Source organism: Anabrus simplex, chromosome 2 (assembly GCF_040414725.1).
Source record: "Anabrus simplex isolate iqAnaSimp1 chromosome 2, ASM4041472v1, whole genome shotgun sequence".
NCBI classification, from domain to species: Eukaryota; Metazoa; Arthropoda; class Insecta; order Orthoptera; family Tettigoniidae; genus Anabrus; species Anabrus simplex.
The window spans coordinates 325887349-325901419 of record NC_090266.1 but is presented as its reverse complement, the minus strand read 5'-3'; positions in this window follow the sequence as shown (position 1 = coordinate 325901419).

The following is a 14071-nucleotide window of genomic DNA, read 5'->3' as shown; positions in this document are numbered from 1 at the left end:
TATTAATAAAAAGTTAAAACTTAAGAGATCCAGTGGACCTGATGGCATTCCACGATACATAATCAAGGGCTGTGGTGACATACTGGTTGCTCAATTAACCTTCATGGTCAATATTTCTTTAAAGATATCCTGCTTTCAGGAAAAGTGGAAAATGGTAAAAATTACTCCAATACTAGAGGGAGGGAACTCAGAGATGATAGCAAACTATCGCCCTGTTTCAGTAATTCATGCTATAGCAAAGGTATATGAGCACATACTGTATTCTAGGATTTACGACCATATTAAGGTAGAGATATCACAATGCCAGCATGGCTTAATGCCCGGCAGATCTGTCATTACTAACTTGCTGGGTTTTCCTCAAATGATTTACAATACATTAGCCACAAATAGAAGGATCGATGTAATATACATGGATCTAGAAAAGGCCTTTGATAAGGTGGACCATAACATTCTTTTGACACATTTGCATCAATCTTGAGTTTCTAAAGCATTACCTCAACTACTGAGTTCCTATTTAAAATATAGGCAGCAATATGTTTGTTTCAAAAGTTAAATTTCAGATCGTTTTGCTAGCTTTTCTCGTGTGCCACAAGGGTCCAATCTTGGGCCTCTCCTATTTCTCATTATGGTTAATGATTTGAATGGAATGATTCGTTCCTCTGATTGGTTGTTGTTTGCTGATGACGTAAAGTTATATAAGATGTAATATAAATGCAGTGACGTGAATGATTAGCAACAGGATATTAATAATATTATATTGTGGTGTGATAGCAATAAATCATTCCTAAATGTCAAGAAATATAAAGTTCTGGCATTTACCGGGAAAAAGGAATATATAAATCCGACATATTATATTGGTGAAACAACACTTTAAATTGTAACGTCCATTAATGATTTAGACTTCATTTTAGTACGAAGCAAGTTAGAATATTCATCGGTAATCTGGGACCCCCTTTATAAGGACCAAATACGTCACACTGGGACTGTAAAAAATAAATTACTCAGATATTTGTATCATGAAGCATTCAATGCATTTTGTCCATTCGACATTTCAACCCAGTATTTAAGAAATTTGTTCAATTACACGTCGTTGAAAAACAGGAGAATATTAATTTCGTTACAGATATTGAGGAAAATTCACTGTCAAGAATATTACTCACCTTCATCCCATTTCATGTGCCAGAAGTAACATCACGACAACAAGTACTATTTCACATCACTCTAATTCAGCACTTGTTGAAACATTATCGGCTTATAATTCAATTAGTGCACAAGTTGATTTATTTGCTGGCACTAGGTTCTTCGATAAGCAAATAAAGGCTATTTCTTACTAAATCATTATTATTAAATTTCTAACTTGTTCGGTAGTTTTCTATGGCTGATGTATAGCCCGTATTGTTATATTTTTCATTCGTAGTAATAATTTTAAATTGTGTTCTGCTCCTTTGTTTTCTTCTTTTCCTTCTTCTTGCTGTTATTATTACTATTGTTATTATTTTTATTTGATGTATTTAAAGTTTAAATTCCATATGTCATGAAATAACATAATTGAGCTCAGCCTCTGTACCTTCGTACTATCAAAAAAAAATAACACATTTTTACAACGAAAACTCTATTTGTCAAAAGGTGACTTACAACGCTATTCTAGGCAGTTATGGACACCTTAAAACAGGACATTACAAACTTATAGTTGTACCGACCTTGTCTCTTACAAATTCGTCTCTGTTCGGGCAAACGGTTATATCTCACAATGCTCTTGGTATCCATTATTTCTCCGAGCCACATATGGATATGCAGTCCATCAGAACAACTTTCCTTGTGTTCGTTTTCCTATGCTTATGTGTAAAGGAAAATGAACCTTATCGTACCGCACTCTAGGAATATATTTTTGCACGACTTATTTACGCACTCCTACAGCATAACGTGCTTAAGGTTTATTTTCCTTTACACGTCAGCATACGAAAATGAACACAACGATAAGTGTTCTGATGGATGGCATATCCATATGTGGCTGGGAGGCGTGACCAGTCTTAAGGCAAGTAATGGATAGGAAGAGCATTGCGAGATATGAACTTTTGCGCGAACAGCGGCGAATTGTACGTTTGGCTTGGCAAGTATTGTCACCCACCGACGCAGACTAAGAAAGTATTTTTCTCCACTTTTCTGTACACAAATTGAGTCCCTTCGCTTTATCTTACACCACTTCGTCTCCGTGCCTTCACAAATATTGCAGTCGACAAATAGACTAATGGCATTCTAGATATGATTACAATGCGATAATTCATATTCATTCCCACTGTTTTATAACCAAACCAAACCCCATGGCACTACAGCCCTTGAAGGGCCTTGGCCTACCATGCGACCGCTGCTCAGGCCGAAGGCCTGAAGATTACGAGGTGTCGTGTGGTCAGCACGACGAATCCTCTCGGCCGTTATTCTTGGCTTTCTAGACCGGGGCCGCTATCTCACCTTCGCATAGCTCCTCAATTCTAATCACGTAGGCTGAGTGGACCTCGAACCAGCCCTCAGATCCAGGTAAAAATCCCTGTCCTGGCCGGGAATCAAACCCGGGGCCTCCAGGTAAGAGGCACGCAGGCTACCCCTACACCACAGGCCGGCTACTGTTTTATAGTTAACAATAATTATATTGTTGCATTTTGGTTCTAATATATTTCTTCTGTGTTATGCATTTACAAGCATATAAGAATGAAACTCTTCAAGGAGATGAATATCATTGCCGTGTATGATAACAATATGCTGGATTATACGATTCTAGCTGCCACTGACTGAGTGGATTTTGTATAATTTAGTATAATTGCAACAGTAATGCCGTCTAGCGGAGATCAGTGGCAGCAGCAGAGCCAGTCAGTCAGCACAATGTTATTGTTGATAAGTTTTAAGTTCTAACGCCGTTGCAGGCCATCACAGTTTGTTTCTATCCAGCTCAGTGATATTAATGCATGTGAGGGCTAGACTAAAACCCCTCTTTTACGATTTCATCCTTCCCTCTGCCCCTCTCAATCCTCGAGTGACCGTTCCATCGAGTCTTTCTTTCTTATTTCGATTCTATTCTTCATTATTTTCCTGGTCAGTATGGGATAATGAGCACACTGTTTTTCAGCTTTTAAAAAAGCAATCACACCACCACCATCATCGCCATCAGGTACGTTCTAATGATGACTGTATCCACGTCATCTATGCTCGCCGCTGAGGGACTTGGCAAAAAATACTAAATTTGTGAATAACACCAATACTATAGCTCGTTCGGTAAAAATGTATCAGACATAAACAATAGATTTTTCCACAATTGTTGATAAGTACACTTGTTTATCAGAACTAGTCTTTTCGGAGATATATGTAAATCTATTAAAAATGTAACAATCAGATTTATTTCTGTTTGTTTTACATTTCCTCTACACAGACAGGTTTTGTGGCAACGGTGGGATAGGAAGGGACTAGGTTTGGGAAGGAAATGACCATGGCCTCAGTTAAGGTAGATCCCCAGCATTTGAAAATAGAAAACCCTATTCAGAGCTGCAGACAGTCTTCCGTCTCCCGAATACAAGCTCATAGTTACGTAAGCCAAATCCGCGCGGTCAACTTACTTGTGATTTTCTCCGTTGTTATTATTATTCGTATGGTAAAAGGGCATAAAACATAAAAGATTGGAAAGTATATACTAAATAGCTTTTATTATGTACAGATTTTCGATACAGCAAATATTAACAGAGAAATTTGATATTTCTTGTTTTGGTCCCCTTAATATTGTAACGCCACTATACACTACTCAGCATATACTGTAGTACAATCTCTAGATATCCCCGAACTTAAATACAGAGTTTGAAGAAATTCTGTTAAATCATTTTCCCGTGACGTTAACACAAACATCAAGAGAGACAGCCAGATAGACAGACAGACAAAAGTTCAACTGAACCAATTTTTGATTATTTTTAGAAAAGCCTAATTCGAGATAATTACTGAGTAGGAGTCCAAAAATTGAAATGTACGGACAAAATTATAATTGCATTTATATAGATGCTGTCCTATGGAGTGCAAGAGGACAGATTGGGAATAATTTACCAAGAGAGGTGCTCCATACATTTCCATATTCTTTGAAATCCTTTAAGAAACGACTAGGTAAAAAACTGATAGGGAATCTGCCATCTAGGGATAGCCCTAAATGCGGATCAGCGGTGACTAATTGATTGATATACATTGTCGTCTTGAGATGATGTGTCTACGTCCAATATATACTTAGAATTTTAATTAATGAAATAAGGAAACAAGTAAAATGGTTGATTCATTCGGGATGTTTGGCGTCCTATATGAGGTCAATATGGAAAATGTTTTTACACGGGAAGTCGCGTACTAAACAGAACACCAGGCAACCCCAAAGATAATGGCAAGTCGTCAAAACCGCAATGGTCAATGGTCAGACATACAGTATACAATATTTCATCTGATATTTACCACTAAAATGACAATGGTTAGGACACGAAGCTCGACAAGACTACAACAGGTGGACCTCTAGGGTTGTTCACTGAAGACCATGGGAACACAAGAGAGGCAGTGGAAGACCCCAGAAGAGATGGCTCAATGACATAAAGCTGTTGGCTGGAATACGCTGGTTCCAAGTGGCTCAAGACCGAAGACGATGGAAGCATATGGAAGAGGCCTATATCCAGCAGTGGAATGAAATAGGCTAGAAAAGAAGAAGGAAGAAGAAGAATAGGGATCATTTAAATCAGGCTGAACGAACAAATCGCGACTTAAGTTTGTATCTAGTGACCAACAAGGATGTAGTTTAGCTGCTGTCCGTAAAGTGCTCACAAACTTCCCACACAGTCAACACCCCCACCTTTTGGAAGTAGGCACTCAAATTCCCATTATTAAATCTTCTCCTCATCCTCGATGGTATTTCGATAAAGCCAACAGGGATAGATTTTCTACTGACCTACACAACAACATTAGATAGATTCCTCCTAATGGCAACAACTATTGTAGATTTCTTAAAGCAGTACTTGCAACTGCAAAAAGAAAAATTTCAATAGGAGTAAGGAAGGATGGAATGAAACTTGTGAAAGACTTTATAATGACTTTCAAGAGAATGGGGAAATTGATGTTGCTAATGAACTCCTGGCTAACTTATATGAAGTCAGGCGGAACAAATGGATAGAAACTGTGGTGCGTATGGACTTCAAACAATCCAGTAGGAAAGCTTGGAGCCATTTAAAGACTTTGGGGAAAGAGCCTTACTACTGACCGCAGCTAATTTTTTATTTTTTTATTTTGCTATTCGCTTTACGTCGCACCGACACAGATAGGTCTTATGGGCACGATGGGATAAGAAAGGCCTAGGAATAGGAGGGAAGCAGCCGTGGTCTTAATTAAGGTACAGTCCCAGCATTTGCCTGGTGTGAAAATGGGAAACCACGGAAAATCATCTTCAGGGCTGCCGACAGTGGGGTTCGAACCCATTATCTCCTGATTACTGGCCGCACTTGAGGGTCAGCAGCTATGGAGCTCGGTCGCAGCTAATTTAGTCTGCCGATCACATGTAGGCTACTCCAGCAGGGCTGAGTGGCTCAGAAGATTGAGGCATCGGCCTTCTGACACCAACATGGCAGGTTCGATCGTGGCTCAGTCCGGTGGTTTTTGAAGGTGTTTAGATACGTCAGCCACGAGTCGGTAGATTTACGGGCACGTAAAAGAACTCCCGCAGGTCTAAATTCTGACACCTCGGCGTCTCTGAGCATATGCATGCGCCGTTTACCCGCACTTGGCAACAGAGTCATAGATAGTCCTGCCGTTTACCCACGTTTTGGTAAATAGTCCTGGGCGCTTCTTGTCACGCTGTGAAAAGCCATGTGAATGCGCCGTTTACCTGCAATGTAAGGAGACATGAATGGTGTAGTCATAGTTACACCCGCCGTTTACCCTCACCTGCGCCATGTTGCCGTCCCAGATATGGTACCACTCACTGAACTTCCTTCGCTAACTGTTTATGCCCAAACCCAAACCAAACCAAACCCCATGGCACTACAGCCCTTGAAGGGCCTTGGCCTACCAAGCGCCCGCTGCTCAGCCCGAAGGCCTGCAGAATAAGAGGTGTCGTGTGGTCAGCACGAAACTGTTTATGCAGGTTGTCTAAACCTTAATGAAATTATAATTGTTATAGCTTACCAACTACAAATGCGACTTAAAAACAAAATTATGCATATATTAAATATTATTTATGAAATAATGTTCACAATTTTGAAATCCTAGCAAATATCTATAAAATGATATAAAATGATATGAAATGTGCATATTAATATTTGTGCTAAATGAGATTTACATAATTCGTTGAATATTTGCATGGTGGTTTATTGAAACTTATATCAACAACATACTCTGGAATCTAGAATATATTTCTTCGGAATTCTTTTTTCTTTATGGTTACCCTTCATATCCCCCCTCCCCGGGTCTTATCTCGCAAACTAGCAAAAGTGACAAACTAGCGAGCTGCACTTAAGGTCTAGATTTTACTACTTGTATAAGATCTAACCTCAGGCTACGTCTCCCATTTGCAGTATATTCTGTATGACTGACTCATAAAACCAACCATACAAATATAAACATGGATTTTACGAAGTATATGAGCAATCTCAACTTATTTCAGCTCTTTGTGGGGGAGGGGAGAAGAGGCCAGCAATTTTTCTACCTTTGGCACTGCTAAATGGCCAAAAATTTAAAAAAATTAATAGAATTATAAAATATAGCTTAGATCATGTAGTTTACATGAATAAAATACTATACATTAAAAATGTCAAGTATCTTCAATACGTAGTTTTCCAGTTACGATGAAAATGTGTAAAACATGAAGTTACGGTAAATAAGCAACAGACAAATAGCAGAGTGGGACGTAGCAGATGACATACATGGACATTATCAAATACATCTTTATATGGAATGTGGATATAATTAAATATTTGTGTTCACTACATTGAAGAAGATAATATATTTTATATAGAAATCCTAAATTGAATTCGGACATTTTGACCCATAACTCCTTAACTGGGAGAGGTTTACTTGCGACTGTGCGGGAAGAAGTTTGTAACCGTGACCTTAATTAAGGTACAGCCCTGGATTTCTTTCTGGTATGAACATGAGAAATTACGGTGAATAACCTTCAAGCCTGCCGACGGTAGGATTCGAACATGCTATCCCTCGAATGCAAGTTTACAACTGCACGACTCGTGACTCACATAGCCAACATGCTCGGTAGCAAAACGAAAGTAACGATCGACGTCTGGGGAGAGGTCAGGTCAGGAGAACTCTTCATTCATTTTTACGTACGAAACCCATGGTATCGTAGTGGCTGTTCGTATGATTACAGCTATCTGATTCGTGCTTTGTTCTAGGTGCTGCAGGTCTACCCCACCATTAACTACGAGTGTGGAAGGTCCACACGCAGGGAAGTTGTCGATTGCCGCCGTGGCTCAGAATCGATATATTGAACTTAAGGTTCTCAGTGTTATCATGGTTAGCGTGCTCGGTTATCACAGTGAGTAACAAATTATTTAACTCAGTCACGAGGAGTGCTAGGATTCAGAGCGAGGAGAATAGAGTTTATGGGTGATTTAAATTGCAAGACACGAAAGAGAACTCGGGAAGTTAATAGGCTACTTTCGAGAACCCACTTCAGTTCAGCCGAGCAATGCTACGTTAATGATTCTGAGAAAAAAGTCACGTTTGAAATATTGTGAAGTACCGCGGAAAAGCAACAACTGGGAGTGAAGCAGAATATTTAAGTCCTATAAGGTGAAATGTTGGAAAGCCAGTTGAATAAATTGCATTTAACTTCACATGAGCTGCATGTACCATTTGGACCACATACCAGCCCTCCTGCCAATATTAAATTTCTGGCAGTACCGGGAATCGAACCCAGGCCTCCGAGGACGGAAGCTAATAACACTAACCGTTACGCTACGAAGGCGGACTAAATGAGAGATTAGGCGTGTGCTTTGTATGTGCTCCATGATGTGAGATATGTCAGAGACTTTGCGAATAGCTATTGAGGCTATAAAATTTTTCGAGATTTGTCTTCACAAATACACATACATCAAACAAGAACAAACAAAGAAACTAAATTCGTGACTCTACTCACTTCATGACTCCCTGACTTGCTGAGAAATGGCTGCCTTCTCAGCATTAGGACTGACAAGTTCAAACTTCGGTGACAGCACGGATATGCTAGAGAAGACCACATTCAAAATACTAGCCGCCTGCCTCCACTGCAAGGCCCCGTAATGAAACCCTGAATTAAGCATGTCGAAAGTGATACCAGTCGCTACAAGTTGGATTGTACACCTCTCACTGTGGGCAAGCCAGCAATGGGGCGATCACCAGAAAACCATGAGTCAAGGTCCATACACCCCGCCAATGGCAGGGACGTCCAGCTGCGCCGCGTCACCGTCTGGCCACATAGGTTCCCAGCTTCGATTCCTGGGCCGTACAGTGGATACAGGCTAAGCTTATGCATGTGGTCTCCTCGTAGCATATCGGTATTGTCACCAAGGTTTTAAGGTAAGTTTCAGCATTAACAGTCACACATCCTTTATTTGTTTTACATGGCCAACGTGCCTAATGACCAACTACCCTTCGGATCAAATAGTTCTCCGATGTCCTCGATAGATATGGTCGGAGTAGTTTGCAAGTCCAGCAGATATCTTGTCACTTATTCTGATCATGTCTTAGGTTGGAGTTATCAGTCTCCTTAAACCTATTAACAGTCGTAAAATATTAAGGGGTACATATTTCAAACCCGCTCACATTATTTTGGGGAAGGAATTCAGAACATCAAATATATGATAGGTCCAAGAAACCCGGAAAGCTGTTATGAAAAATTACATCATAATAGATTACAGAAGTTTGACAGTTAAACAAATATTTTATTTTCCATCGATATTTCCAGTAAATGAACTAAACAAACATAGCGTCACTCACAGATACAACAGGTCGTGTTCTAGCAATACACATCGAACGTAACTGTTTTGTTACAGGGAACAATGGAGAGGAACTGAAGCATCGTTTTGACAGGAGATGACATTCATTCATTGTATTACAAACAGATTGCCTTTCTAGCCTCGGTCCAGTCTGCGGTTTTGTAATCTTGATCATGGTTGTTGAAGAGTCAAACATAGGATCTTTCAAATGGAGGGATAGTGTAATAAATGATGATAATATTAAATCGCAGATTTCTATTTTGAGTGTTCAGTATATATACCAGTAGCTAGAGTACAATTCTTTGGTGGTTTTCATACCTCTATTACAGTGCTAATACGAGAATTATAATGATTTCGGGTAATATTTCGCCGAAAATGTAGGATTTCGGTACATAATTCGTGGTAATAGCGGTTGGTAAAAAGTACACAAAAATTATATAATTATATTATCCGAAGGTGACTACACTGACCACTCCGCCAAGGAGCCGGACATCTAGAAATAACGACCCCACGTTCCTACTGCAACGTCTTTGCTCTAGCCCACAGAGTCCGCATAACAGTTCAGGAATCAGTTTCAAGTGGCATTGCTGCTCATAGAAAATAGTGTTACAACGTTCGGGGAAGCACGGAAATAGCAGGAGAAATTCAATCAAAAGGTATACATAACACTGTTACGAATAACACAGCGTCTGTTTTATTGCTCTGATTTATTTCAGGACGGCCCGATGAATGCATACAGACACATATATGTATACACACACACACACAGAGTTCTATTCAAGCATGAACGGCCACACTTACTAATTGCTGACTAGTTACAAGTCTCTCTTCTTTACACAGCAGGTAATCCGACCCGTTGGTATTACCTGGAGACAGCTATAATCCTTATTTTCACTTGCTCTCACAAGTCTTGTCACCCCATACAGCAACTACGTGTCAACCATTAGGTTTGACCATAGTGCTACTTGCTACACAACACACGATGACTGTTCCTTGGTTCTATTCCCGAGACAGTACGGTAATTCACACAGTCAGAACCGCATGACTAAATAAAAATAAAAAACAATAGCTCAACAGTGCTAATCAGCAGGGCAGTACTCATAACAGCGGATATTAACAAATATCCAATCACACTCACGATAACTGCTTCAGTCACTGACTCACAGAAGTGTGTTCAGGCACACAGTAAGGCAGTGCACTGTCTTCTGTCCCGTACGCCGGCTCCAGTCCAACTACTCACTGGATACTCCAACACAATAACCACGACTCCACGATCAGACCTCGGTGGGACATTAGCGACAGCCAGCACCTCTGTCGCACTCAGCCCAGCTATCGAACACCAGCACACTGACCCCAACACTAAGTCCCAGAGTAACTCTAGCACTGACTCCGAGTGCAACACGGAGTCCAACACTGACTGACTGTCCACGGCTAGCCTACCTTTTTATAGCTCGGTGATGTGTAACAGAATATTCGCGACGTGGCTAGAGACGGAACATTCTCACTGCATCTTCCGGAAACTGAAAGGTAAACCGACGAGAACAATACACGGAAAGTCCAACCAGGCCGGCTGGGAGATTCCAGGTCATCTGACTCACTAGCACCTTCCTAGACGTACCGTAAGGGGCTACCACGGGGCTGGCACGTAACAATACACTAAGATATACGGTTTAGGCTTAGATTGATTTGTTTTTAATTTTGTGATACTTTTCAACACCTTTTACGTGCGAAATAAGAAAAATGATGTACATTTGACAGTCATTAATATTAGTAACTTAGTTTCACACCATGCTGTTTTGTAAAAGGCCTCGACGCTGACCATTGAACCAAGGATCAGAACTGGGACGTAAAGATATTATTATTATTATTATTATTATTATTATTATTATTATTATTATTATTATTATTATTATTATTATTATTATTCCTTCCACACAGCTTGAGCTTCGACCGTCCCTGATGGAATGGCATGCCTTACCAAGCACGGTTTTTCGGTGTTTCTGGCACTGGTAAAACAGCTGTGTACAAAAGTTATACATAATATGTATAATATACAGTAATACTGTACAGTATAGATTATTTTTCTTCCCTGTTTCATTTTATAGTGTGCCATATGTTTAAAATTTGTATTTCTGCTAATAATTTCTACAGTTGTACTATATCGCGTTTTATTTTATTTTATTACGCACTACAGGTGCGCAGATATGTATGCGAACGTGACATATATGCTACTAATTTACTAAATAATTTAGCATAAAATAATATATTATTAAAACTGACCCAACGGCGTAGTTTGTTTGTCATGTTCTTCTGTTCCTAGGGTAGTAAGTTCGATCCTGGCTGAGGTCGGTGGCATCTGAAGGTGTTTTATTGTGACAACTGTGTAATTGGCTTCTGTTTGCGTAATTCATTTTTATAGGGTGAATAGATGTTATTATTATTATTATTATTATTAAATGCCAGTTAGGAAATATGAAACTGAAACAGCTGGACCATTTAAAATATTTAGGGTAATTATTTTCGTAAATGAAATCGAATCAATTTGTAACTTAGTAAGGCTAATGCAGTGATCTCGCAGTTGTGATCAACAGAGTCCTGTAACAAAGAAGTGAGCTATCGGAGGATGCTTTGCAGCTCTCTATTCAGATCGACGTATCAACAAAGAAATAGAAGCGTAGTTTATAATTTCCAAGTACCGGTAATATATTTAAAAGAGGAATTGGTTGGAGATATTCGTTTCAGCACAATTCAGCTTTCTCTGTTCAACAGTATAAATTAAATATAGAACATAATGCATTTTTCCGACACTTAACTTTTTACATAAATATTATGAGCAAACTATTGAAGATTGGGCTCTCATTTCTTTACATTTATAAAGATAATACTCTATAGAACACAATTTTATATGTCGTAGGAATTCTATTTTATTAATATGTTCTGAAATATGTTAACTTTGACCGATTAACCCACATTTTTAAAAAAAAGTGAAAATTCATACGGTTTCCCCTTCAAAGGCTTTGTTCTCGAGACATTGTGGGTTTTACTGTAATTGTATGGAAGTATTTACTCAGCTTTCAAAACTCGCGTCTGAACTTATACAACCCTAGACGAACGGGAATCTCTGCGAACTTCAGTCAAACACGCGCTGCATTGCTACCCGTTTACTGAGTACCTACGGTTAGTTGCCGGGATCTTTGGCCTGGTGACGAGCATGCAGCATGCTACGGTGACAGTGTGGTATTGCCCAAACGAGAAACCTAGCTCGAGTGTTCACAAACATCATGGCTGGATACTTACCGGTAACTTTGTAATGTAAATACACCATAATAAAAATTTAGAATAGTACTACGGAGTAGATTATGAGGGTTAACATGTCTCATTTATCAATATATCTGATTTGCCGAACTATCAACAGCTTCCACAAATGACGTATTACCGAGTAGGCTATGCAGCAGCCTAAAGATGGTTTGGCGTGGTTTCCCATTTTCACACCAGGCAAATGCTGGAGCTGTACCTTAATTAAGGCCACGGCCGCTTCCTTTCCATTCCTAGCCTTTTCCTATCCCATCGTCACAATATTAGTATGTGTCGGTGCGACGTAAAGCCAATTGTAAAAATACATGTTTTAAGTTTCTGTCCTAGTCTCCTTAATCTATCTCACCTCCCACGGCACCCAGTCGGAAGCTCATTAATCTACGGACGTATCAGTCACTCTAAGTTCCATCATCTGGAGACATGCCATATACGTGAATACTTTCAGCAGGCCATACATAACAATATGATGCCAAGTGGCTAAATGTCATTCAAGGAGTGCAGTAAGTACTGAGAGAGGGAGATGGAAAATGACCGTTCGTCATCCCATTACCAAGGAACGCGAGGATCGGTATCCCAAAATTGTGACTCTCGGGTAACCAGCATCTGTTATGACGTCCGAGCTACAGAGGTTCATACCTCAGATTAAAATGAAAGTCGAAGACTCCATGCGGTCTGTCTCCACCCCAGAAGGCCGAATAGGCGCCTTGCATTGGTCGAAGAGAACCGAACTCTTTGTCAAGAAAACTCGTGTCCTCATACCGAAGTGGTGTAGCTCTTTTCAGGCACACCCCCATCGGAGGTGAGCTGCATGTACCATTTCAACAACTTACCAGCCCTCCTGCCAATCTTAAATTTCTGGCAGTACCGGGAATCTAACTCGGGCCTCCGAGGAGGGCAGGTAGTAACACTAACCGTTACGTTACGGAAGAGGACAACTCTTTGACAAAAGGACTCTTGCTCATCACAACATTGGACTACGGAATTCGAGAATTAGTGAACAGACAGGATTGATTTGTGATCCAACACCAACGTGCGAGATTATGGAGAACCTCCTGGCGAAACGAGCCATTCGACCACTTTCAGGACGTCCTTTCATTTCTTGGGCTGGAATTATGGTCGGACTGGAGAATCGTTCCATTCTCACCCATGTCTCTTTGAATGAACCCGACAAGTTCAAGGGATTCTTCTCGATGCAATTATTAAGCCCATCAAACTTTATGCTGGGCACTACTTCCTTCTAGCAGATATCAGTTGAAGACCTCGTCGTACTATGGTTACTTGTTAGAATCTTCAAGCGCATGCCATCAGTCGAATCGCCTGTAGGCGAGTCGGTCCGTATGCCAGAAATGCATCTTGATGACTTGATATAGAGTATACTGACAGAACTTATTCAAGCATGACGAGGATGCACCTATTACTAATGCATCAGAATCGCTATTGTAATTTTGAAGGCAGGTGAAGTCGAGAATTTGCGAGATATTAGTCAAGAATGAGAAACGTTTGCAAGTTAGCAGTGTATATTTCGCTTGATATTTCTTCGCAAACATGAACGAGTAGAATATAAGACATCGATAAATTAATACCTTCTCAATAGTATTCTAGGGGGTCCGCTGTCTGTAATGTTGTTTATTTCCCAAAATGTTTATATATTTATCCTTTGAGGTCAAATCGAGATCATATCAGTAGTTTTTAGCTTTCGTGTCTGTTTCTCTGTTCCACCATCACGGGCAAACGGCTGAATAGATCTCACCCAAAATTCATACTTAAAG